Here is a 26,226-nt window from a genome sequence, read left to right on the forward strand (position 1 = left end):
ACCTAGGTCCTGTTTGCATGTTCAGACGGGCATAAAAGATCCCACGGCACAATTTGAAGAGCAGAGAGTTCTCTGTCAACATTTCTCCTTCAACCAACACCAATAAAAAAAGATTAACTGATCATTTACCTCATTTGCTGTTTATGGGACTTCATGGTGTGTAATTGGCTGCCACATGTGCCCACATAACAACAATAACTGCACTTCAAAACTAATTCAGTGGTTATGATGGGCTTTGAGATATCCTGAGAACATGATAAGGTGCCATATAAATGCAAATTCTTTCTACTGCCATGGATCTGGGAGCTAAATGCCCGCCTGCTTTTTTTTATTGCAGGAAATTCATAGTCTAAGGTTTATATATAGAGAAAAGGGAAATACTGTGGACACCCACTGATCATAGGACATAGTGTTGTTAGGAAAAAGGTCCCATCCACTTCCAGTCATTCAGACACTGTACAGCAGCAAGGTAACATTCATTTCAGTAAGCAATTAAAAATGAAGCCATATTGAGCAGCACAGTGGTACAATAGATTAATTTTCCAATGGGCTGTGCTGCGGAAGGACAGGATGCAGCCTACACCCTCAATTCTTTACACTGAGTTCCTGATCTCAACCGTGCTACCGAGCATAAGCTGGGATGAAGAGCCCGTCACCCTTTACTGTTCTTGTGCACCTCCTACTAGCTGATGGTACATTCGTGTTTTCAGAGATTGGGGAGCAGGGGGTCTCCAGCTATCTTGGGAAGTGTGGTAAATTACAAAAAGAGATTCAAAATCTGTCAAGGCAGACTGAAATTCCCAACAGTTTAGCTTTCCAATTATTAGGCAGCCTTGAAACTACACTCACCATCAGGTTTCCCCAGAGAACACATTTGTATAACCTCAACAGGGCCATGTTGCTGTTGACCCTTATGGTTTTGGACACTAGATAAAAAAAGCACAATAGTACAACAGCATTCTGGCTAACAGCAGAATCTTATATCTACATTGGGAAGCAGGGAACTCCCATTTGAGACAGTTCCTTCACCGCATCAATAAGATGTGGTGGAGTCGCCAAGTAACGACGCGCAGAGGTCCACGAGCTTAGATTGTCCTCTCTTCCAATCAAGTAAGAAGGTATGATTGATGGGAGCACGAGGGGTGAGAAATGCAGGGAGAACATTTTCAAGTGAAAAAAGTAAGAGCACTAAGTGCATTGATGTTTTGCTACATTAAACATGACAATATTTCAAAAAAGTATGCTTGTGCTACTTTCAGAGCTAGGTTCCTTGTGAGAGGAAGGTAAAAGTAAAAGGCACAGGCTGACGTCACAGTTATAATCGAGAATGAACCCAGAATAGTGACACGAATCTCAAACTGGGACTTGGTAAAAATGAGCAGGAATTTGCTTTTTTATCTGATTTGCAGTTAAATGGATTTAACTATATTCCAAAATTATAGGCGACACAGATTAATTTACAAATATAATAATTGGGATATAAGTAGAACTAACGTGAAAACGAGTGATGTCACATATGGCATTAGTGAGCGAGCAGAATTCAAAGCTTCCCTGAAAATCACATACTGCAGCGATTATATCCAGCGTTAGGCAACTACAAAATGGATAAAAGATGATGACAACTCTGACGAGGTCAACAGAGCATCTGTCTTCAATTTGACCAAATTATAATCCATCGAGCAACTCAACTGGAACATTTGCTTGACTAGCCTGGTGACACCTTACACCCCACAAGTAGATCTGTATCAGCTGTCACATTAGACCTCTGTAGACGGGCAGCCTAACTGGCGACCATTTGCAAAACCCGTCTGGCCAATGTATGATTACCGTTTCACTGACTCTAAAACCCAAAAGGTTTTCTACAATAGTAACAGGATGCCAACGAAATGACAGACTTACCTTCATACCAGAACATTATTTTAATAATCATAGGACACGCTTCAGGGAATCTGCTGTTAATATGCCAAAGTACCTACACAGTAAGTCACAATATTAGTGAGTTTTAAAAATTCTTAGCGTAAGGCAGATAATTTACTAAAATTGTCAACATATTCTGTTGGTACTTTTGGAAACACATCAAAATCAGGGGAATGCAAAGCACTGACAAGACTATAGGAGCATTGTGTTCAGTTTTGGTCATTGCACTTATGAAAAGACTGGCATTCAAAAAGGTTCAAGGAAAGGTAATAAGGATGTTGTTGGATCTCATTTTAATGAAGTATCAAGAAAAGCTAATGTTCTAATTTTGGAAGAAAGACTGAGAAGGGAAGGGAGTGGGGAGAAAGGGCTCCAAGTTCAAGAGGTCATGGATTGCATCCAAAAGGAACGTGAGAAGATGTAGTGGGATATTATTTTAAGCCAATGAAATCCTGAGCTGGTACAAGTCAAGGAGCAATTTTACCTCACTTAAGAACTGTTAAGAAGCAGCGTAGTGATGCAGCACATCATATTTCCTACTTGTTGTGCCATTGGCTGTAAGATGCAAGTTCATTCTTAATTGATATTGGGGCACAGCTCTGAGCAGCAGCCAGATACTTCCCCCAGATGAAGGGAAGCAAAAATCTGAAGGAAAGCTATTCTGGGCCTCTTAATGAACCAAACAGACCGGGTACAAAGCAGCAATAGCCGAAAAATGGAACTGGCAAGGACTGGCATGTGATGAGATGACAAAGTGAGGGAAGTGAGTCTATTTTATATATACAATTTTAAAAGGCTGTGGAATACACTACCAGGCAGCACGCTGGATGCAGATGAAACATTTTGTCAGCAGTTTCCTTATTCAACTTGATGGCTTGGTGCCAAAGGAGGAAGGGAGCATAGAATGAAATGATGGGACAACAGAAGGGGCTGAAGGAGCTTCTCTGCTTCCTACTGAATAGGTTTACATGATGTCTGCATCAGATTATCTCCTGTGGGGACAGGTCTGGTGACAGAAGTAGGCAATTCTGCTACATATGTCAGATTACATTCACACAATTATCAAACTTAAGCATCGACATATCAGTAAGCCCAGTGTAAAAGGGCTGCATCAAAGAATGAGCTAAATATTGATTAATAGTGCTATGATTTGATACATGTAAACAAGAAAATGCAGATAATTTGACAAATTGAATTATAAAACCATGTGTTCCCTTCTGCTCCCTCGACCCTATTCCCACCAAACTGCTGACCACCCAACTTCCCTTCCTGGCCCCCATGTTAGCTGATATTTTTAACGGTTCCCTCTCCTCAGGTACTGTCCCCTCCCCTTTAAATCTGCTGTCATCACCCCGCTCCTCAAAAACCCACCTTGACCCCTCTGTCCTTGCAAACTACCGCCCCGCCTCCAACCTCCCTTTCCTCTCCAAAGTCCATGAACGTGTTGTCGCCTCCCAAATCTGTGCCCATCTTTCCCACAATTCCATGTTTGAACCTTTCCAATCAGGTTTCTGCCCCTGCCACAGTACTGAAACTGCCCTTATCAAAGTCACAAATGGCATCCTATGTGACCGTGACCATGGTAAATAATCCCTCCTCGTCCTTCTTGACCTGTCTGCAGCCTTTGACATGGTTGACCACACCATCCTCCTCCAACGCCTCTCCTCCATCGTCCAGCTGGATGGGACTGTCCTTGCCTGGTTCCATTCTTATCTATCCAGTCCCAGCAATGAGTTCTCTTCCTGCTCCGTTACCTCTGGAGTCCCCCAAAGATCTATCCTTGGCCCCCTCCTATTTCTCATACGACACCCAGCTCTACCTCACCACCACTGTCTCTCATTTGTCACACTGTTTGTCTGACATCCAGCACTGTATGAGCAAAATTTCCTCCAACTAAATATTGGGCCGACTGAAGCCATTGTCTTTGGTCACCGCCACAAACTCCGTTCCCTCGTCACCAACTCCATCCCTCTCCCTGGCCACTGTCTGAGGCTGATCCAGACCATTCGCAACGTTGGCATCTTATCTGACCCTGAGATGAGCTTCCGACCCCATATCCGCTCCATCACCAGGATCGCCTACTTCTACCTCCATAACATTGCCCGTCTCCGCCCCTGCCTCAGCTCATCTGCTGCTGAAACCCTCATCCATGCCTTTGTTATTTCTAGACTTGACTATTCCAATGCTGTCCTGGCCGGCCTCCCATCTTCCACCCCCATAAACTTCAGCTCATCCAAAACCCTGCTGCCCATATCCTAACTCGCACCAAGTCCCATTCATCCATCCACCCCTGTGCTCACTGACCTACATTGGCTCCTAGTCTGGGGAATGCCTCGATTTTAAAATTCTCATCCTTGTTTTCAAATCCCTCCACGGCCTCGCCCCTCCCTATCTCTGTAACCTCCTCCAGCCCTACAACCCTCCCAGATCTCTGCGCTCCTCCAATTCTTGCCTCTTGCGCAGCCCCGATTTTAATCGCTCCATCATTGGCGGCCGTGCCTTCAGCTGTCTAGGCCCTAAGCTCTGGAATTCCCTCCCTAAACCTCTCCACCTCGCCACCTCTCTCTCCTCCTCTAAGACGCTCCTTAAACCTACCTCCGTCACCTGTCCTAATATCTCCTTCATTGGCTCAGTGTCAAATTTTGTTTGATAATTGCTCCTGTGAATCGCCTTGGGACGTTTTACTACATTAAAGGCGCTATAGAAATGCAAGTTGTTGTTGTTTACATCACTAGAAATTTCTTGTAAGTAACTCTGATGAATGATCAAGTTCTCTCAATGATTAGGTTTTCATTCCAAATAAATTATTTATTCATAGTCTGGAGTGCTTCATGAATCTTATGTAATTTAAAATTGCAATTAGTTGAGCAGTTCACCATTAGAAGAATACCCTCTGATTTTGAAAGCTCGTGATTATACATTCTGTCTAATAAACAGCAAGATTGAAATTACTTGGAGATTTTCCAGCAATATATAGAGTTTGCTCTGCTGTCTTCATAAAGCAACTTAACTCACTTCAGTGTTTGAACAACATAAAAGTACTTTTTAATAGATGTAAAACAGTGTTATACATTATTTTTAATACCTGTAGTAAACCAAGCACACAATGAAACAGCAGAACGTGGAATTTATATCACTTACCAGAAGAAAATTATAATTGAATTGTGACTGTTATTTGTGAGTAATAAAGTGAAATATTAGGGTTGATCCCAGGGAATATGACCCTGGGATCACTGCACACTCGAGGGCACTCGTGTGGAGTGGGGATTTGGTCTGCCTGGAATTTGTAAAGTCGGCTGATTTTAATATTTTACATGTGCTCCCTGCCATTTAAATACAAATGACCACAAATAGGGGAATCAAAATGTTGGAGCCTTTCACAAGATTCAAAAATAGTCACAACAGTGATTTACACAGTGACACCCTTTCTCTGTCCTTCCAGGATTCTGTAACTGCTACAATATCTATTAGCTTTCTATTTACCATCACTTCTAACGAATCTATTTTATTTTATGGATGTGGGAGGCAACAGCACGTCACAAAACTTTGGAGAGAAAAGGGAGGTTGGAGAATGGGCAGAAAGGCAGAGAGGTCAAGAGTATTTTTTTTGTGGAGGGGAGTGATGTCAGCAGTTTTAAAGGGAGGGGACAGTACCTGAGGAGAGGGAACCATTTACAATGTCAGTTATCAGGAATGCAGTACCATACTTGTTGCTGTTCTCAAATATGATAATTGCACTGTAATTGAGAGAGGGAACAGTAAATGTTAAACATTTCAAACTATTGTCATCTGTATATTGTTTCACTTCACATTACTCCAAAAGCTCCTTTTAATAAGTATCTGGATGTGCACCTGAAGTGTCGTGATCTACAAGGCTACGGACCAAGTGCTGGAAAGTGGCATTAGGCTGGGTGGCTCATTTTTGGCTGGCACAAACACGATGGGCTGTAAATTTTCTATGATTCTATGATTATGTTTTATACATTAAAAGTTACTTCCTTTTGTACAACACTTGCTTCCCGTTCTGTCACATTTTTTTGTCACAATCACACTTGTGTCATGCGATTTCTGTCCCACTATTTCCGTCATGCTTTTTTGTCATGTTTTTCTATTAATTTTACTTGCCTCTGGTTAAGTTCTGCATACTTGCTCTCCCAAGGTGAGCAGCTACTTATCTACAACATCTCCCACATCTGCCTTAAGTAGGGATATGTCAGGCCTTTCAAACCATCAAATACGTTTCTTTAGTGTTATTTTAAAGAATATAAAATTAAAGAAATTATTTTTTTCCAACATGCCCCCTCCACTGATCCTGCCACTGGCACCATTGCCCACTCCTGCTATTATCTGGGGTGATGATCTAGTGAGAAGGGGAAGAGGTAGAGCATGTAACAGGAGCAAGGGGGCACTCGTATAAAGGGGAAGGAGTGGGGGAGGAAATGGGAGAGCAAATATCAGGCAAGGAAGCAGATGCATTCCCCCGCCAGGTCCATCCTCTGACGACACCTCCCACCAACAAAAAGTGAGAGACACACAAGGTAAAACAATAAAAAAAAGAAAAAACACAAACACAGCGAAGAGAAAAAGAACCAGAAAAGACGATAAAAGAAAGAAACAAAAGACAACAAAGAGGCAAGCAGAAAAAGAACTGAAAGCACAGGAACCAGAGGAAGAAAAAAAAAAGAGAACCAGCAACGTGAAGAGAACAGAGACAGGCAAAGACAGAGAGAGCATGTTCTGCACTAGTGTGAATTTTTCCATTTCCCAAACCAGCCTTTATCTCTTCTCTGGCACCAGTTAGCATCGTTGCCAGTCTAGCTCCAACTGTGGGCAGTTTTAAACGATGAGAATTCTTGCCTTTTGTCGAAAGCCTCCAAATTGCCCTACAGTCATGTTGTGTGAGGCTATATAGCATCTTCTCTGATTTCCCGAGAGTATTTATTTTGGATTCTTACAGAACAATTGATGAAGGCACCAACCACTCTCCTGTTACTTCATCTTAGCTCTCCCTAGTAACTTTACCTCATATTATTCCCGCAATTACGAGGAAATAATCAGCAGCTTTTACTTTAAAATTGCCGCAGCAATAGCCAGATGAATTCAAATTCAGTTTCGGAAATCGGAGTCTCAGATTTCTTGACCTTCTTTCCATTGTACAGTTTCAGGTTTTTAAAGCCTCCACATCTGTCAGCGAAAACCTGACCCAGCCAGAATTTGAAGATTCGTTAAAGTTCACAAACAGCAGTTTGGCCAAAAGCAAAAGTTAATCCCTATACAAAACTCTGCTGAGAAAAGCTACAATACTAAATTATAATCAAACTTTGTAACAATTTGCATTTTATAATAAAACAAGGACACCTGTACTTTATTTTTGGATAACTGGTGAATTTTATGGAAATAATGATCGAACTATATTCTGAATCAGAGTAGCTCTTCTATGAGTGTTTTTAGCAACTTGGCCTCATTCAAAGAAATCTTTCATCAAAAAGACATCAATTTCAACTCAAGCTTTTTTCCTCCTTCCTGGTTCCTGGATTAAGGTAATCCGAAGATAAACATTTCTCTAAGTAACTTCATGCTCCATCAGGCCAACTGAGGTACATGAATAGCCCAGTTATTGGTTACAAGCTATTACTATTTAAAGGAAGTTTAAATGAATTCAGTAGGTGCCAAAAGTCAGAGCCAGAGAAATATTTGCTATCTGTAAATATATTTAGATCCATTAGATTAGAATGTGGTCCTTCTCAGTGCAACTCGATCTGAATTCAAAAGTCTGATGACAGATAATTGAAAAAGGGACTGGATGAATTCTTGCTCCTGAATTGAATATGGGGCCATTCATTCTAGAATCGTGGTCAGGAACCAGATTGGGTGGTTTGTAAGGGTAGGCTGGATGGACCAATGATCTCCTGCCCAAAACATTAGTAATTTATTCCATGAGTTGGATGCTTCCTCCCTGGAATACCGGCATATTGGATAAATGATCATTGCCACTGCCAGGAAAAAATATTTCATTTTTCAAAATCCAACAAAGTGACAGTACCAGGAAAAGTCACACCGCCAACACATGCTGATGGACTAATAGGGCAATCAAAGTGACAAATAGTCACTTAAAAAATAATAATGTTAATGGTCAAAAAATAAAAAGAATTCCCTTGATGTTGCCCCTCTAAAGTATTCCATCAAACCTACTACACTACGACTGTACCAAAATTAGCATCGGATCTGCAAAGAACAAACCTGCTTTTTCCACTGCAAACAGATGCAAACTGTTCTATTACAAAAATCCTAAATTAACAGCTGCAACAAATTTCAGAAGAAGTGGGTCGAAGGTCAGAAAGTCTTCAAATTAATCTGAATTTAAATGATTCAATTGCTCAGATTCCAAACCTAGTTCATTCCTCATTTTTGTCTTTTGGGATCATCAGAAATGTTCCCAGTGAAACAAGATCAGAAAAAGCAATCAGTGTGGGTTTTGGGACTTTTAATAAATTTGGATAAGTGATTTTTGACACGACTTGCAAGTTAAGTTTAATAGTTTAAAGATTAAAATAGTGAGTCATCTTGCAAACACTTCACACCCTGTGGTTCTGGGTTTGACTTTTTTCATTATCCTTGCTCAGGGAATTATGAAATGAGAAATCCGCTATCTATTGTTTGGGTCTAAATATCTATTGTGTGCAAGAGTTCTGGTTCTTCAAATTCATTGCACAATTGTGCTTGTTGTGGTCCAGGCAGATCTGATGATGGATGGCTTGGGGAAGAGTTTATTCCAGGGGCGGATGCAGAAGGGATTAGGGTTGGAAGGGGGTTGAGGGATGTGGGTGGTGAGGGATAGGAACATAGGAACAGGAGTCGACCTTTCAGCCCCTTGAGCCTATTCTGCCATTCAATTAGATCATGGCTGATCGGTATCTTAGCTCCATCTACCCCCCTTGGTTCCGTAACCCTTAATAACCTTACTTAACAAAAATCTATCAATCTCAGTTTTGAAATTTTCATTTGACCCCCCCCCCCCCCAGCCTCAACAGCTTTTTGGGGGAGAGAGTTCCAGATTTCCACTACCATTTGTGTGAAGAAGTGCTTCCTGACATCACCCCTGAACGGCCTAGCCCTAATTTTAAGGTTATGCCCCTTGTTCTGGACTCCCCCACCAGAGGAAATAGTTTCTCTCTATCCACCCTATCAAATCCTTTAATCATCTTAAACACCTCAATTAGATCACTCCTTAAGCGTCTATACTCGAAGGAATACAAGCCTAGTCTATGCAACCTGTCCTCATAATTTAACCCTTTTAGCCCCGGAATCATTCTGGTGAGTCTGCGCTGCATCCCCTCCAGGGCCAATATATCCTTCCTGAGGGCAGTGCCCAGAGCTGAACACAGTATCTCCAGATGGGGTCTAACCTGAGCTCTGTACAGCTGTAACATAACTTCCACCCCTCTTGAGATAAAGGCCAACATTCCATTAGTCTTTTTCATTATTTTTTGTACCTGTCCACTAGCTTTTAGTGATTTTTGTACTTGGACCCCGAAATCTCTCTGCTCCTCCACAGTTCCGAGCTTCTCGCCATTTAAAAAATACTCTGATCTATCTTTCTTAGGTCCAAAGTGGATGACTTCACACTTTCCCCACATTGAATCCATCTGTCACAGTTTTGCCCACTCACTTAATCAAAGATAAAAGGAAGTGGTCAGAAATGGTCTTGGGAGTATCGAGGCTATTACAATTACTAGAGGGCCTTCTTCAAAAACAGTGTCCTAACATGCTGAACAAAGTTTTTACCATTAGGTTCATCTCTCTGTCAGGAGAATAGCCTTCTTGAAGATAGCCCTGTCACTGTCATGTGGCCTCTAACTGAACCTAGTCCTGCTTGAAATTCAAATCAAACAGCGAGACTTGTGAAGAGTTTGATGAGAGCAGAGCATCTCACCTCTATGGAGCAGGGAATGGTCACAGGCTGCACTGATACACACCAAATATGCCCCTGGCGACTAGCAGAAAGAAACACTGGAAAGGATATTAAGATCTTGCTTGCTTATTCATTAAAAAGAGATTTCCCTGACAATGGAGACTACAGCAAAGTAACATCCCCCGAAGAGGATTTAAAAACAAGCCAGTTAATCCAAAACTAATGAAATGAGACAGTTTGCTGCTCTCCATCACTGTTCAGAGTAGCGCAACCATAGAAGGTACTATCACTACATTATAAACAGGGATTAGAAAACAGCTTTATTCAATACCAGGTTTAGTTTAGGCTTTCAAAAGTCTCAAATCTAAAACTGATTGCTGCGGGGTTCAAAACCCCTTTAACAAAAGACATGTGAGGGAAAGGGTTAATTGTACCTCATGGCCCGGCATATTCCTCACTCCACCATTACCAACAAGCCAGGGGATCAACCCTGGTTCAATGAGGAGTGTGGAAGAGCATGCCAGGAGCAGCACCAGGCGTACCTAAAAATGAGGTGCCAACCTGGTGAAGCTACAACTCAGGACAACATGCATGCCAAACAGCGGAAGCAACATGCTATAGACAGAGCTAAGCGATTCCGCAACCAACGGATCAGATCAAAGCTCTGCAGTCCTGCCACATCCAGTCGTGAATGGTGGTGGACAGTTAAACAATTAACGGGAGGACGAGGCTCTGTAAACATCCCCATCCTCAATGATGGTGGAGTCCAGCACGTGAGTGCAAAAGACAAGGCTGAAACGTTTGCAACCATCTTCAGCCAGAAGTGCCAAGTGGATGATCCATTTCAGCCTCCTCCTGATATCCCCACCATCACAGAAGCCAGTCTTCAGCCGATTCGATTCACTCCATGTGACGTCAAGAAACAGCTGAGTGCACTGGATACAGCAAAGGCAATGGGCCCGACAACATCCCGGCTGTAATGCTGAAGACTTGTGCTCCAGAACTAGCCGTGCCTCTAGCCAAGCTGTTCCAGTACAGCTACAACACTGGCATCTACCCAACAAAATGGTAAAATGCCTGGGTATGTCCTGTCCACAAAAAGCAGGACAAATCCAATCCGGCCAATTACTGCCCCATCAGTCTACTCTCAATCATCAGCAAAGTGATGGAAGGTGTCATCGACAGTGCTATTAAGCGGCACTTGCTCTCCAATAACCTGCTCACCGATGCTCAGTTTGGGTTCCGCCAGGACCACTCAGCTCCAGACCTCATTACAGCCTTGGTCTAAACATGGACAAAAGAGCTGAATTCCAGAGGTGAGGTGAGAGTGACTGCCCTTGACATCAAGGCAGCATTTGACCGAGTGTGGCACCAAGGAGCCCTAGTAAAATTGAAGTCAATGGGAATCAGGGGGAAAACTCTCCAGTGGCTGGAGTCATACCTAGCACAAAGGAAGATGGTAGTGGTTGTTGGAGGCCAATCATCTCATCCCCAGGACATTGCTGCAGGAGTTCCTCAGGGCAGTGTCCTAGGCCCAACCATCTTCAGCTGCTTCATCAATGACCTTCACTCCATCATAAGGTCAGAAGTGGGAATGTTCACTGATGATTGCACAGTGTTCAGTTCCATTCGTAACCCCTCAGATAATGAAGCAATCCGAGCCCCCATGCAGCAAGACCTGGACAACATCCAGGCTTGGGCTGATAAGTGGCAAGTAACATTCGCGCCAGACAAGTGCCAGGCAATGACCATCTCCAACAAGAGAGAGTCTAACCACCTCCCCTTGACATTCAACAGCATTACCATCGCTGAATCCCCCACCATCAACATCCTGGGGGTCACCATTGACCAGAAACTTAACTGGACCAGCCATATAAATACTGTGGCTACAAGAACAGGTCAGAGGCTGGGTATTCTGCGGCGAGTGACTCACCTCCTGACTCCCCAAAGCCTTTCCACCATCTACAAGGCACAAGTCAGGAGTGTGATGGAATACTCTCCACTTGCCTGGATGAGTGCAGCTCCAACAACACTCAAGAAGCACGACACCATCCAGGACAAAGCAGCCCACTTGATTGGCACCCCATCCACCACCCTAAACATTCACTCCCTTCACCACCGGCACACAGTGGCTGCCGTGTGTTCCATCCACAGGATGCACTGCAGCAATTCGCCAAGGCTTCTTCGACAGCAGCTCCCAAACCCGCGACATCTACCACCTAGAAGGACAAGAGCAGCAGGCACATGGGAACAACACCACCTGCACATTCCCCTCCAAGTCACACACCATCCCGACTTGGAAATATATCGCCGTTCCTTCATCGTCGCTGGGTCAAAATCCTCGAACTCCCTAACAGCACTGTGGGAGAACCGTCACCACACGGACTGCAGCGGTTCAAGAAGGCGGCTCACCACCACCTTCTCAAGGGCAATTAGGGATGGGCAATAAATGCCGGCCTCGCCAGCGACGCCCACATCCCATGAACGAATAAAAAAAAAATGTGAAAACCTGTAAACACAGTAAAGTAGTAAACTTTGTTACCGCAAATCCTGTTTTTCCCTCACTGACGCTGATGGCATTGAAAAAGTCTAATTTTCGGGATCAAGGACATTGTCCTGCGGATAGATATCTAGATTATTAAATAAATAAGCTAGATGGATCATATTGAGCTGAAAGCGTTGTCAAGGTTTCAAAACTCATAGGCTTTTGGAAACACAAGCTTTATAACACAGCAAGGGGTAATGTAAGAAAAGGCAACCAGGACATACATCAAAGGCTTCGGATCAGGAAAGCAATGATTGGTGTGAAAAGACATTGCCCTTTCATTCCTATCTAGTAATCTGTTCAAAGAGCTGGGAGTTCCATCCAGCATATGGTCAAATGGTGTAAGAAATGGATTTGAAACCATTTAAGCAATCAAAATTGGAGACATCAGGACCATTAAGGATGTCTGTGTATAGGCATCAAAGGCCATAAACAGAGACAGTAAAGGGGCCTTTTACATTCCATGGTTTGAGCACATGGTCTTTTCTACATCAAAAGGGTCTCCAGACACATGATCAAAGCCTAAGCTGTCAATCATTGAGGTATGTTAATGATTATGGCATAGCGACAGGGAACGATTGGACAAAAAGAATGACACTCCTCAATCCTACATCCTATTGGTAAAAAAAAGAGAAGAGTTAGAGAAGAACAGTCTCTTCACCACCCGGCAGTCACAGGAACGCACACTGCAATCGAACATCACGCAAGAAGAAGAGGACCTCGAGTTCTGAAGAGCTGATCAACCTTCAGGCCCGAAGAGCAAAAGCTTTGGTTTAAAGGTTGTGTACGTATTAATGATTTGCCTGGTGTGTGTATGAATCGTTAAGTCATTACATTATAACGTTGCGAATTATTAAGTGTATAACGGGATTTAATAGAGGAAAGTCGTATGTATGGTTTGATTTTGCTTCAGGAATGCTCATATGAATGATATAATTAAATAATTACTTTTGATTAACGAAACTACCATGAGTGAGGGTGACTTTCTTTGCATGACTATTTGTCCAGTTCCAAGAATTACAAGAAATAAGGAATTCCCTACACTGTGTAATTAAAGTTAATGGATTAATAAAGTTGAGTTAATTTCTGTAAACACACAACAGATATTGAAATAACAATACTGTTCTGATTTACAGAAAAATTATTTCTTTTTGAAGGGGGAAGATAAAATGTTACTTGAGAAAGAACCATACCAGCATGTTTATAAGGTGCACACACATTAACATTTAGGTGTGTTTGTGAAAAAGTAATTCCTTTCCTTCCTTCCTGGTCGATGATGAGAACCAAGCTGTGAGAGACCTTATGTTACTGGCATAATTCTGTAAGAATGAGAGTATCTCTAACAATTTCATGTAGTCTAGAAACTAAACAATTGTGCTCACCTAATCACAGCACAATAACTATAATTAAAAAAGCTGCCTCTTGGGAGCCAAACAGACACTGGAAGGGCAGCATTGATGGAGCCATCTGTTACCACTGGGAAGAAGCTGTAGCACCAGGTCTGACCGGGACTCGTTCACAGTTGGCACATATCTGTATTTCCTGAGAACAGAAATCCAGTCTGTCACAATATACAGTCATGTTCCCCCCAATGGCCACACACTGATTTGAAGTTGAAAATATACAATGCAGCTTCCAATGTTTAGACTTCTACACAATTTTAATAACCATATGAAATATCCAGGTATACACACGCAATTTCAAGAAGTATTTTAATACAATTCCTCTGGTCTCTCTATATGTAGCAACATTATAAATATGTGTCTGAGAAGATTTCTTTTGTTCAGCATTTTAGCAAAATTGTAAAACATGTTCTTCTAGTACATTTACGATTTAGTACCTGCCAACAAAGGTTCACTAGATTGGTTCCTGGGATGAGAAGGTTGTCCTAAGAGGAGAAATTGAGTAGAATGGGCCTATATTAAGAAGAATGAGAGATGATCTCATTGAAACATATAAGATTCTTAGAGGACTTGACAGAGTAGATGCTGAGAGGCTGTTTCCCCTGGCTGGAGAGTCTAGAACTAGGAGTCATCGTCTCAAGATAAGGGGTCGGTCATTTAGGACCAAGATGAGGAAAAATTTCTTCACTCAGAGTTGTGAATCTTTGGAATTCTCTACCCCAGAGGGCTGTGGATGCTCAGTCGTTGAGTATATTCAAGGCTGAGATCGATAGATTTTTGGACACCAAGGGAATCAAGGGATATGGGGATAGGGCAGGAAAGTAGAGTTGAGGTACAAGATCAGCTGTGCTCTTGTTGAATGGCGGACCAGGCTTGAGGGGCTGTATGGCCTTCTCCTGCTCCTATTTCTTATGTTCTTATGTTAGTCAGAAATAGTGAAATCTTCACAAACACATTTGTGATGTTCCTATAAATAGCAAGGGGAAATCTTACCTCATGGTTGGCGCAATGGCTTGAAGGAGCTACCAAGTCAGGGATTATACATTAATATAACCACTAACCACAGATGTATTAGCAATCTTATCATTTTAAATCTGTACTTTAATTCAGTTCCCTCACCAGCTGACAGTGGTTACAATCCAATTCCTTTGAGATCAGCACTGATTAAACTAAATTTGGTAGGAAAAACAAATTGAAGAGAAATGCTAGTTTGGGGGGGGGGGGGGGGGCGGGAGGGAAAGAGATATTAAAACTAATCATAGTTCCAAGCAATAGTTTGACTTAAAAAAAAGTACCCTTATGTTGGGACTCCCTGTCTAAAGTTCAGTCACTTTGCATGTCATCAAGTCAAGTTTGAACTCTAAAGACTGACTTTCGAATATAGTTTAAAATGTAATCTTCACAAATTGCAGTTTTACCAAACTGATTTTCAGTGATGCACGTGCAAAATAAAACCACTTTTCAAATAAAAGTAGGAATGTTAAATGAATTTTGATAATATTTAACATATTTTGAGATAATAGCTTAATTTTTACATATAAAGCCTTTAATCTTCATATAGACTGGATAAATCAAATAGGCAAAGGCATTCTAGCGGATGAGTTCATGGAACGTATCTGAGACAGTTTCCTAGAACAATACGTCATGGAACTAACCAGGGAACAGGCTATTTTAGATCTTGTATTGTGTAATGAGACAGGTTTCGCAGTAAAGGATGCTCTGGGGAAGAGTGATCATATGATGATAGAATTTCACATTGAGTTTGAGAGTGACGTACTTAAGACCAAAACCAGAATCTTAAACTTAAATAAAACCAATTACATAGGTATGAGGGGTGAGTTGGCTAAGGTAGATTGGGAAATTAGATTAAAAGGTATGACAGTAGATAAGCAATGGCAAACATTTAAAGAAATATTTCAATATTCTCAATGAATATACATTCCATTGAGAAATAAAAACTCCACAGGAAAAGTTATTCATCCGTGGCTAACTAAAGAAGTTAAGGATAGTATTAGATTGAAAGAAGAGATCTATAATGTTGTGAAGAAGAGTATTAAGCCTGAGGATTGGGAAAGTTTTAGAAACCAGCAAAGGATGACCAAAAATTGATTATAAAAGGGAGAAAATAGAATACACAAGTAAACTAGCCAGAAATATAAAAACGGATTGTAAGAGTTTCTACAAATATGTAAAAAGGAAGAGAGTAGCGAAAATAAATGTTGGTCCCTTAGTGGCTGAGAAAGGAGAAATTATGATGGGGAATAAGGAAATGGCAGAGACTGTAAACAAATATTTTGTATCTGTCTTCACAATAGAAGACACAAAAAGCATACGAGAAATAGTGGGCAACCAAGGGGCTAATGAGAGTGAGGAACTTAAAACAGTTAATATCAGTAGAGAAAAAGCTGATAAATCCCCTGGACCTGATGACCTACATCCAAGGGTTCTAAAAGAGGTGGCTGCAGAGATATTGGATGCATTGGTTATAATCTTCCAAAATTCCCTAGATTCTAGAACAGCCCCAGTGGATTGGAAGGTAGCAAAAGTAACTCCACTATTCAAGAAAGGAGGGACAGAGAAAACAGGGAACAGGCCAGTTAGCCTGACATCAGTCGTCGGGAAAATGCTGGAATCCATTATTAAGGAAGTGGTAATTGGGCACTTAGAACATCATAATATGATTAGGCAGAGTCAACATGGTTTTATGAAAGGGAAATCGTGTTTGACAAATCTATTAGAGTTTTTTGAGGATGTAACTAGCAGGGTAGATAAAGGGGAACCAGTGGATGTAGTATATTTGGATTTTCAAAAGGCATTCGATAAGGTGCCATATAAAAGGTTGTTCCGCAAGATAAGGGCTCATGGGGCTGGGGGTAATATATTAGCATGGATAGAGAATTAGTTAATGAATAGAAAAAAGAGAGTAGTTATAAACGGGTCATTTTCAAGTTGGCAGGCTGAAACTAGTGGGGTGCTGTAAGGATCGGTGCTTGGGCCTCAGCTATTTACAATCTATATTAATGATTTAGATGAAGGGACCGAGTGTAATGTATCCAAGTTTGCTGACGATACAAAGCTAGGTGGGAAAGTAAGCTGTGAGGAGGACACAGAGTCTGCAAAGGGATATAGACAGGTTAAGTGAGTGGGCAAGAAGGTGGCAGATGGGGTGTAATGTGGGGAAATGTGAGGTTATTCATTTTGGTAGGAAGAATAGAAAAACAGAATATTTTTTAAATGGTGAGAAACTATTAATTGTTGGTGTCCAGAGAGATTTGGGTGTCCTGGTACAAGAAACACAAAATGTTAGCATGCAGGTACAGCAAGCAATTTGGAAGGCAAATGGCATGTTGGCCTTTATTGCAAGGAGGTTGGAGTAGAAGAGTAAGGAAGTCTTATTACAATTGTAGAAGGCTTTGGTGAGACCTCACCTGGAGTACTGTGTGCAGTTTTGGTCTCCTTATCTAAGGAAGGATATACTTGCCTCAGAGGCAGTGCAATGAAGGTTCACTAGATTGATTCCTGTGATTAGAGGGTTGTCCTACAAGAAGAGATTGAGTAGAATGGGCCTATACTCTCTGGAGTTTAGAAGAATGAGAGGTGATCTCATTGAAACATAAGATTCTGTGGGGGGCTTGACAGGGTAGATGCTGAGGGGTTGTTTCCTCTGGCTGGAGAATCTAGAACTAAGGGGCATAGTCTCAGGATAAGGGGTTGGCCATTTAAGACTGAGATGAGGAGGAATTTCTTCATTCCGAGGGTTGTGAATCTTTGGCATTATCTACCCGAGGGCTGTGGATGCTGAGTCATTGAATATATTCAAGGCTGATACAGATAGATTTTTGGACTCTAGGAATCAAGCGATATGGAGATCGGGCAGGAAAGTGGAGTTGAGGTCGAAGTTCATCCATGATCTTATTGAATGGCAGAGCAGGCTCGAGGGACCGAATGGCGTTCTCCTGCTCCTATTTCTTCTGTTCTTCCATTGGAATCACTTTGCCTCTCTAGGTTATACACAAATTCAAACACATCAATGCAAGAACATTATGGCCTCGAACTTCGATCACATCCGAAAACACTGGGGTAGGGACTGGGCAGCTGGGGAGGAGGATACGTAGGGGCAGGATAGCAGCACCACCCTCTTCTGCTCTCTCCTGTCTTCTTTGCTGCTTTCCTTCATTCCCTAGCCCCAAAAGCCAGTCCAGCAAACCACCCAGGACTGCAGTAAAACTGTTTTGAATGCAGCCAAAAACAGTCCAGCACCAGAAAGAGGTTGTTATCAGAAGTCAGAATTTAATGTTACGTTAGTAAACAGGCTAGAAAAGGTCGAGCAGTTAACCAGCAGCCTAAAAGGATAAACTAGCAACTATCCTGTATGTAGTGGATGAGTCCTTTAAATAGCGCTGCTGAAGGGTTCTTGCTGCCTTTTAGCACCACGCGTTATCGGGAAAGTTTATCACCTGGCGAGTCAGATGTTGGGACAGACGAATATCACCCATGAGGACAGCCTCAACCGGGATCTTGGGTTCATGTCGCGCTACACGTAACCCCACCAGCGGAAAAAAAATTATCTGTTTTTAATACAACTGGTCATTCTCTCTCTTTCTCTTCCTTTTGGATGTTTCTCTCTCTCTCTCCCTCTCTGTCTTTGGTTCTGGCCGTTTGTATATTCAGTAGTCTGGTATCTAATGTTTCTCTGTCTGAACACTATTCAATTCATTTGATGGCCTTGATAACGGGCAGTTGGAAAGATTATCTGTAATCACCAGGCATCGTTCTATGACTATATATGCGGTAATTTTCAAGGAATCCGACACTCACCTGGCGAAGGAGAAAGCCTCCGAAAGCTTGTGATTTTCAAATAAAACTGTTGGACTATAACCTGGTGTTGTAAGATTCCTTACATTTGTACACCCCAGTCCATCATCGACATCTCCACATCACAAAATGGTCATACAACAAGCGTTTGACCCTAATTTAAATATTTTATTCATTGTTTTACAAACTTCCGGCGCACATCCTGGATGACTACGGAGTAGTCCAATCCAATATGGCGGGCGGTGTACTTCCGGCGTGGAATGAGCACGTGCGCCACCCGCCATGTTGGATGCTTGGTCACCCATTTTGCCCCTGAGAAATGGGTGCGGTATTATTTAATTTCTAGGCCAAGAAGAGAGGAATCATACAGCTCAGAAGGAGGCCCATCATGCCTGTGCCAGCTCTTTGAAAGAGTATACATCACAAATACAGCATCCATTTTATCAAGCCTACTACTGCCAGCTACAAGAGCATTACATTGTAATACAAGTAGGCAGACATCATTTACCTCATGTACTATTTCAGTATGAGCCTTTTAAAGAGATAGCTTTAGTTTTGAAAGGCTTTATGTTTTCTGAGCACAGAGGTTGTTGATAGATCAATATGTTCTGATTTAAACTAGATTTTCAGAACTGGGAGTGCAGCTTTACTAGCTGTGAGAAGAGAACAAATGTATATTGATTTTGTGCCCAAGTACCCAACATTGGAATTAATCTAACCTTTAGGTTCGCTCAATTAGTTCAGCTTTTGAACATTTGGATCATCAGAAGCCCCATAATGTTCAGTTTTGGCCATACAAAGCTGCAAAAATTCAGAGACGTAAAAGATTACTCCTACAAAGAGGCCTGTGGAGGTTCATTTCCACAGGGGAGCCTATAGTTGTTCAGTTTTATGCTTGTTAAGGCAGGGTTATTGTCCACTTCTTTTTCAGAAGTATGTAGATATTAAGGCTGGAACAGGAAGCCAATTCCAGGAGGCCATGTCTGTGCCAGCTTATGGAGAGAACAAACCAAAATGACTCCCACTGCCCTGCTTTCTCTCCATAGCTTTATATCTTTCTCTGCTTCAAATATTGGCAAATGTTCCCCTAAATGGGATGGCTACACTAATGCTATGCCTCCCAATAACATTTTGAAAGTTTCTTTTAGAAATATTAACAGGCTGAAAGCAACAAGATCTTTCATATTTGTTATTTTTTTAATGTTTCACATCGAGAGCGGCACTGGACCAATGCTACACTGTTCTAACATGCCAGCGTTACCGTTTTAATTCAAGATTGGTTCAATTAAAAAGTTCTTCAAATTCTTCAGTTTTTGCCACTGAAGCCCAGCATCATGATCAGGAAACCACAGGTAATTGGAATAAAACTTTAAAATATCTAACCCACGACTTTCATTATTCATCATAGATCAGTTGGCTTGACACTTCCAAGGTCCGGGCAATCCATCAATTGATCACATCTCTATCTAGATACAACTTTATAGCTTTCAACCCTTTTGTTAACCAGATATTCAACCAGTTATTTTGAAGAAGTTGATCAACACATTAACTAATTTTGCTCAGAACCATTTCCACATATAGAATTTTTCTTCTAACTTCTAATCTCCCTAATATTTCTTAAGTTCTTGTTAATTTGATATTTGTTCTCTAGTTCTGGGCCCATAGTCCTGGTAAAATAGTCTGTACATCTGCATTATCCAGCAGCATGTCCACACTTCAGTTTTTTTTCTTCTAATGAAAACAAGTTCTCTGCTATCAGCGTTTCTTCATAGCTTAGGACCTCGAGTCCCAGAATTATCTTGAATCCCTCTATGATCCTTTTCTATTACATCATTGTTTTGATCAACGTAGGTTGCCCAGAGTTGCACACACTATTTCAAATGTAGCCTCACCGATGATTTATATAAGGATAGAATAACCTGTTTTAACTTGAAATCAAATGTCTGAGACCTATTCTAGTATTGGATCGAAACTTGAAGGACAGCTTCACATTAGCTGGCAATGTTGAGCAAATGATTCTTAATTACAACCCAGATCATTTTCTACCATTATGAATAGAAACCCTGTTTTGTTTTGTTGTTTTGCAGGTTGAGTGGGCCACCTATCATTGATTTTTTTTTAAGCAATGTTCGCTCTAAGGGGGCATACCTGATAATGTACCCCCAGGTTTCTGGCCAATCTCACAATCAAAATAAGGACACCACCATGATCTCAGTTTCCAGTTCCACTCTACATTCATAGAATCACAGAATCATAGAACGGTTACAGCACGGAAGGAGGCCATTCGGCCCATTGAGTCCGCGCCGGCTCTATGCAAGAGCAATCCAGCTAGTCCCACTCCCCCACCCTGTCCCCGTAGCCCTGCAAATTTTTTCGTTTCAAGTACTTATCCAGTCCCCTTTTGAAGGCCATGATTGAATCTGTCTCCACCAGCCCCTCAGGCAGTGCATTCCAGATCCCAACCACTTGCTGCGTAAAAAAGTTTATCCTCATGTCACCTTTGGTTCTTTTGCCAATCACCTTAAATCTATGCCCTCTGGTTCTTGACCCTTCCGCCAATGGGAACAGTTTCTCTCTATCTACTCTGTCCAGACCCTTCATAATTTTGAATACCTCTATCAAATCTCCTCACAACCATCTCTGTTCCAAGGAGAACAATCCTTGTTATCTTTTATTTATCCACATTTCTCCTGTTCCACCCTTTCTGCAACAGCAGCAATTCATTTTACTTCATAGATTTTTCATTTTACCTAGAATAATCTCAGAAATTAACACAATACTTCACCTTAAGTCATTATCATTCATGGTCTCTAAAATTCTGCACATCGTCATGCAGTGTCACAATCTATGCTTTGTTTCCTTTTGCCCCGGTGACTCATCTTTTTTTAAATTCATTCATGAGATGTGGGCGTCAAAGGCGAGGCCGGCATTTATTGCCCATCCCTATTTGCCCTTGAGAAGGTGGTGGTGAGCCACCTTCTTGAACAGCTGCAGTCCGTGTGGTGAAGGTTCTCCCACAATGCTGTTAGGTAGGGAGTTCCAGGGTTTTGATCCAGTGACGATGAAGGAACGGCGATATATTTCCAAGTCGGCATGGAGTGTGACTTGGAGGGGAACGTGCAGGTGGTGTTGTAACCACGTGCCTGCTGCCCTTGTCCTTCTAGGTGGTAGAGGTCGTGGGTTTGGGAGGTGCTGTCAAAGAAGCCTTGGCGAGTTGCTGCAGTGCATCCTGTAGATGGTACACACTGCAGCCACGGTGCGCCGGTGGTGAAGGGAGTGAACGTTTAGGGTGGTGGATGGGGTGCCAATCAAGCGGGCTGCTTTGTCCTGGATGGTGACGAGCTTCTTGGGTGTTGTTGGAGCTGCACTCATCCAGGCAAGTGGACAGTATTCCATCACACTCCTGACTTGTGCCTTGTAGATGGTGGCAAGGCTTTGAGGAGTCAGGAGGTGAGTCACTCGCCGCAGAATACCCAGCCTCTGATCTGCTCTTGTTGCCACAGTATTTATGTGGCTGGTCCAGTTATGTTTCTGGTCAATGGTGACCACCAGGATGTTGATCTGGTCCAGAATCTCTCTGAAATTCCACAATAGTCCTGCTCTAGCAGAAAGCAGATGCAGATCAAAGGAGCCACTTAAGTATGTGGAGCTGTGCTCATTTTTAAGAATGTTATGCATCAAAATAGTTCCTAGTAAGTTACATTTTGTATCTCTGCAATTGAATGTCAAGTCCAAGGAAGCAAAAATAGGCTGAGTGGCACAGGGGGTGAGAATGCTGCCCTTTCCACACCTGGGCATGTGTTCAGCTCAGACTGACAGGATGAAAGTCTCTGAACAATCTGCTGCCTGTAAAAGTCCAAAATAAGACGAGTGTGGGCAATCTCGGTGATCTGAGGTAACACAAAGTTCTAACTCTGCACAAATTGATATCCTCACTCAGGCAGACTATGAGAGTGGCCGATGTGGGGGTGGGAATAGTCACACAAGCATGGTAAACAGTGGGCTTCTGAGGCAGGGGTTAAGGCGCATTTGTTTGGGTGAAGTAGAGAGTGCAGAACTGGCGTGGGGGAGCTCGATGCTGACACAGGACACCCAAAGTGGAAACGTGGTTTGTTGCCCAATACTGACATTCATCACTTTGATAAGTTGAAAGATTCATCAAAATATATCATTTTAACAAATTAAAAAAGCTGTGCTGGTATTTCTCCCCACAAATATCCCTCGGTATATCGCTGGGTCACTAAACAAAGATAATCTAATAAATACAATATTGCTCCTGTCTGCACTGAATATCTCAAGAGATTGGTAAAATCTGTATTAAAATATAAACCTTAAAAATTAAAATTATGTAGATTATTAGATGCTAGTTTAGAAGACTAGATTCGAAGATCACATTCTGCAAAAGCAAACAAAGCAGCCTCCAGGAGAAACAAATCTCTGGAGGTTTTCTCATCACTGCCGGAAGTCTGTATTCTATTCACGCATTGGAATGTTACAAGGTTGTTTTACAGTCACGTAATGATAACGCAAGCGGAACAACCTGCCTCTAATTGGAGGAAAGAAAAGGTTTCTGTAAAACAATATAAGCAAACCTTGCTTCTTTAAACTTAGCAACAAAGCAAGGACAGAAGGAGGTTTATAGTCGTGCAGGGACAGAATACTGAACATAAAATGTATACAATCAAAAAAATATTTTTCTTTGCAATTGTATAGCGTGGCAAGGTTTTGGTGGCGGGGGGGGGGGGGGGGGGGGGAAACAGTACCTGCGGGAATCTTTCCAGTTGCAGCAAGGGCCATGATTGGAATGTACAGTGAAGAGTCTCCAAAGAGATGCTTTAATCAGAGTTCGTGGAGTGTACCAAGATTCAGCACATTGCAAACACAACTTTCGAAATAAATGATTTTTGCAATATTCTCGTTCTCTCTCCAAGGTTTGTGTGTATACTTTCTTATTATTGCACAGTCCTGCCCCTGGGAGCACTGTCCTTGTCTGGTGCAGTGCAGGGTTTGGTATTTTGCTACTTTACTGCATTACACTTTCACAAGAACAGTAAGATTTTGGTGCAGTGAAATCTTAGAATGATAACATCCTAGATATGGATATGTGAGAGTCAGAATCAATAATCAGCAATTATTTGTACTGTTTAAATACTATGACTTGCATTCTTTTGGTTTTTTTCATTCTGGGGATGTGGTGCTGCTGGTGAGGTCAGCATTTATTGCCCATTGATTGCGAGGTTAAGAGTCATTCACAGCGGCATGGGACTGGAGTCAAATAAATATAGGCCCCACCAGGTTAAGACGGCAGTTTCCCTAAAGGACATTAGTGAACCAGTTGAGTTTTTACACCAACAGACAGCTGCATGATCACTTTTTTTTTACTGATACCAGTTTTTTATTTCCAGATATTGCCGTGCTGGAATTTGAACCCAGGCCTCTGGACTTCTAGTCCAGTAACATAACCACTACACTAACATATTGTCTTAATAATATGGCAACATAACTTTAAAGGGGAACCGTATATCCTACCAAAATGTCAACATGACCCTGAATGTTATAACCACAAGATACAGGTGTTAATGTTTCTGTTAGTTAGATACAGACTGGGAGCTGATATATTGTCAATTTGTCCCCCAGGGCAAGGTGGGAGGGGGGAGAACATCATGAAGATCCAGTGATAGCATGACTGATAGGCTGGGGAGCTGTCATTGGAATTGAATTTGATTTCACTTCAAGGGAGTTCTACACAAATGTCTGGACCCAGTACTTCTGAAGTATAAAACAGGGTAACCAGGAGTGATTTGAGAGACACCACAAAATTCAAAGATATCTTTTATAACATTTAGGATTATATGAGGGCTGAATTTGTTCCTCGTGGCCTGTTTTCTAGTGCATAATTGATGACGTACTTCCACTGCACGCCCGAACCAGGAGGCCTGAGGACCGCACTAAATTAGGTCTCAGGCCTGATTGTAATAATCGGGGTGAGGTGTCAGCCTTGTCCCAGAGGCAGATCGACCGTGCGGCCCAGTATAATTTGGGCTACTTAGCTCATCGGCAGCAGACCTCAAGTAAAAATCCCGAGGAGGTGGGGGGGCCGAGCGAAGGTCAGTGGCCCACAGTAGTGCTGTCCCTTTAAGGACCCCTGGTTAGAGCGATTGTAGACCAGGTAATGTTGAACGGAGCAGGCCATTTGTAAATTTAAGGTGCATCATTGAATTGGACTATCTAAGTGTTCCTGGGTGCGCTTATGGTACAACTATGATTTTGCTTTGTATCCATGCCCCACTGTAATTTACATGAAGCTTGAATGCAGCGTTAGGGCCTGGTCTGACACCGGAGTCAGACTCCCTCTGCTTTGCTCTGAATTCAGATCGGCATTTGTTTAATATCAGTGAATAGTGGTTTCTGCTTTGCACCATGCTAAACTTGCGTCCGTAAGTGAAACTCCTGATTCAGTCTAAGAAGCCCTGCATCAAATCAACAACATTTCAGTTGTACAGTTTCTCTGAATTATAAGTGCTGGGATCCCATTTAGAGACCTCATCAGCAATTATTCCTGGTTACTTTAAAAGAAAGTTAATTACTGCGTCCATGTTTAAATTAAATATCCTTTGGATACCACACTGTGAGATTTACACTCTTCAGCCTCCACTTCACTATATGGGCGTGTAAATGTTTTAGTAGTTCTGAGACCCCAGGTAGATAGCCTCTATTTAAAATATATAAGGACAGTGGATTAGAGGCACCAAATGGAGAAGAGGAGCACTGGAGACAGAGTTATCTTTGGGGTGTTGCTGCAACCCTCCTACTAGTCAACTCCGATCCGCATTGATAGGGCACTGGAAGCAGGTCACCTGCTCGTCCTCTCAACCCCACAGTGCGTAGGCCAACTCAACTAGGAAGAAAGGGATTTACCTTCCTCCCAAAATATTTTTGACTGTAGCTTGAAGTTGATTTTGAGAATTCAGATAAATATTGTCCATGTAAGAATAGATTGGGATATACCAGAACACAGTGCCATGGCAGCGAACGACACAGCTTTCATTCCCCCGCTGAGCTCTTCATCTCAGTTGCACAGTTGTGAAGAGACATTATACGTAGGGGGGGAAAATGGACAGAGTTGTCCTCAGGCCACTCTTGCACACCTGCTTCAGGTCCACTCAGAGCAGCATTGGGGAAAGTGGGGAGCAGGTTGGCTGCCAACCTATTTAGCTGCAGGATGTCCATAGCCCTGGGAGACCAGCCAGGGTAAAAATATTAGTCAACAGTTTTTAAATTTGATTTTGAATTTTCCGCATGTATGAGAGTTGATTCCCCAATTAGTTACTGTGCATGGAATAATAAGACTATCTTTATAAATATAAAATAGTCACCAACAAATCCAATAGGGAATTCAGGAGAAACTTCTTTACCCAAAGAGTAGTGAAAATGTGGAACTCGCTACCACAAGGAATAGCTGAGGTGAAAAGCATAGATAGATTTAAGGGGAAGCTGGATAAACATATGTGGGAGAAAGGAATAGAAGGGTATATTGATGTGGTTAGATGAAGAAGGGTGGGAGGAGGCTCATGTGGAGCATAAACACCGGCATGGACCTGTTGGGCCAAATGGCCTGTTTCTGTGCTGGACAT

At 42.1% G+C, this 26,226-nt stretch overlaps 1 protein-coding gene across 2 annotated transcripts in view; it reads right to left on the reverse strand.

The window, feature by feature from the left end:
• The window catches only part of LOC137321182 (endophilin-A1-like), a 156,038-nt gene that overhangs the window by 41,136 nt on the left and 88,676 nt on the right, over positions 1-26,226 (reverse strand). The window lies entirely within an intron of this gene.

This window comes from Heptranchias perlo, chromosome 4, assembly GCF_035084215.1.
Source record: "Heptranchias perlo isolate sHepPer1 chromosome 4, sHepPer1.hap1, whole genome shotgun sequence".
Classification (NCBI taxonomy): domain Eukaryota; kingdom Metazoa; phylum Chordata; class Chondrichthyes; order Hexanchiformes; family Hexanchidae; genus Heptranchias; species Heptranchias perlo.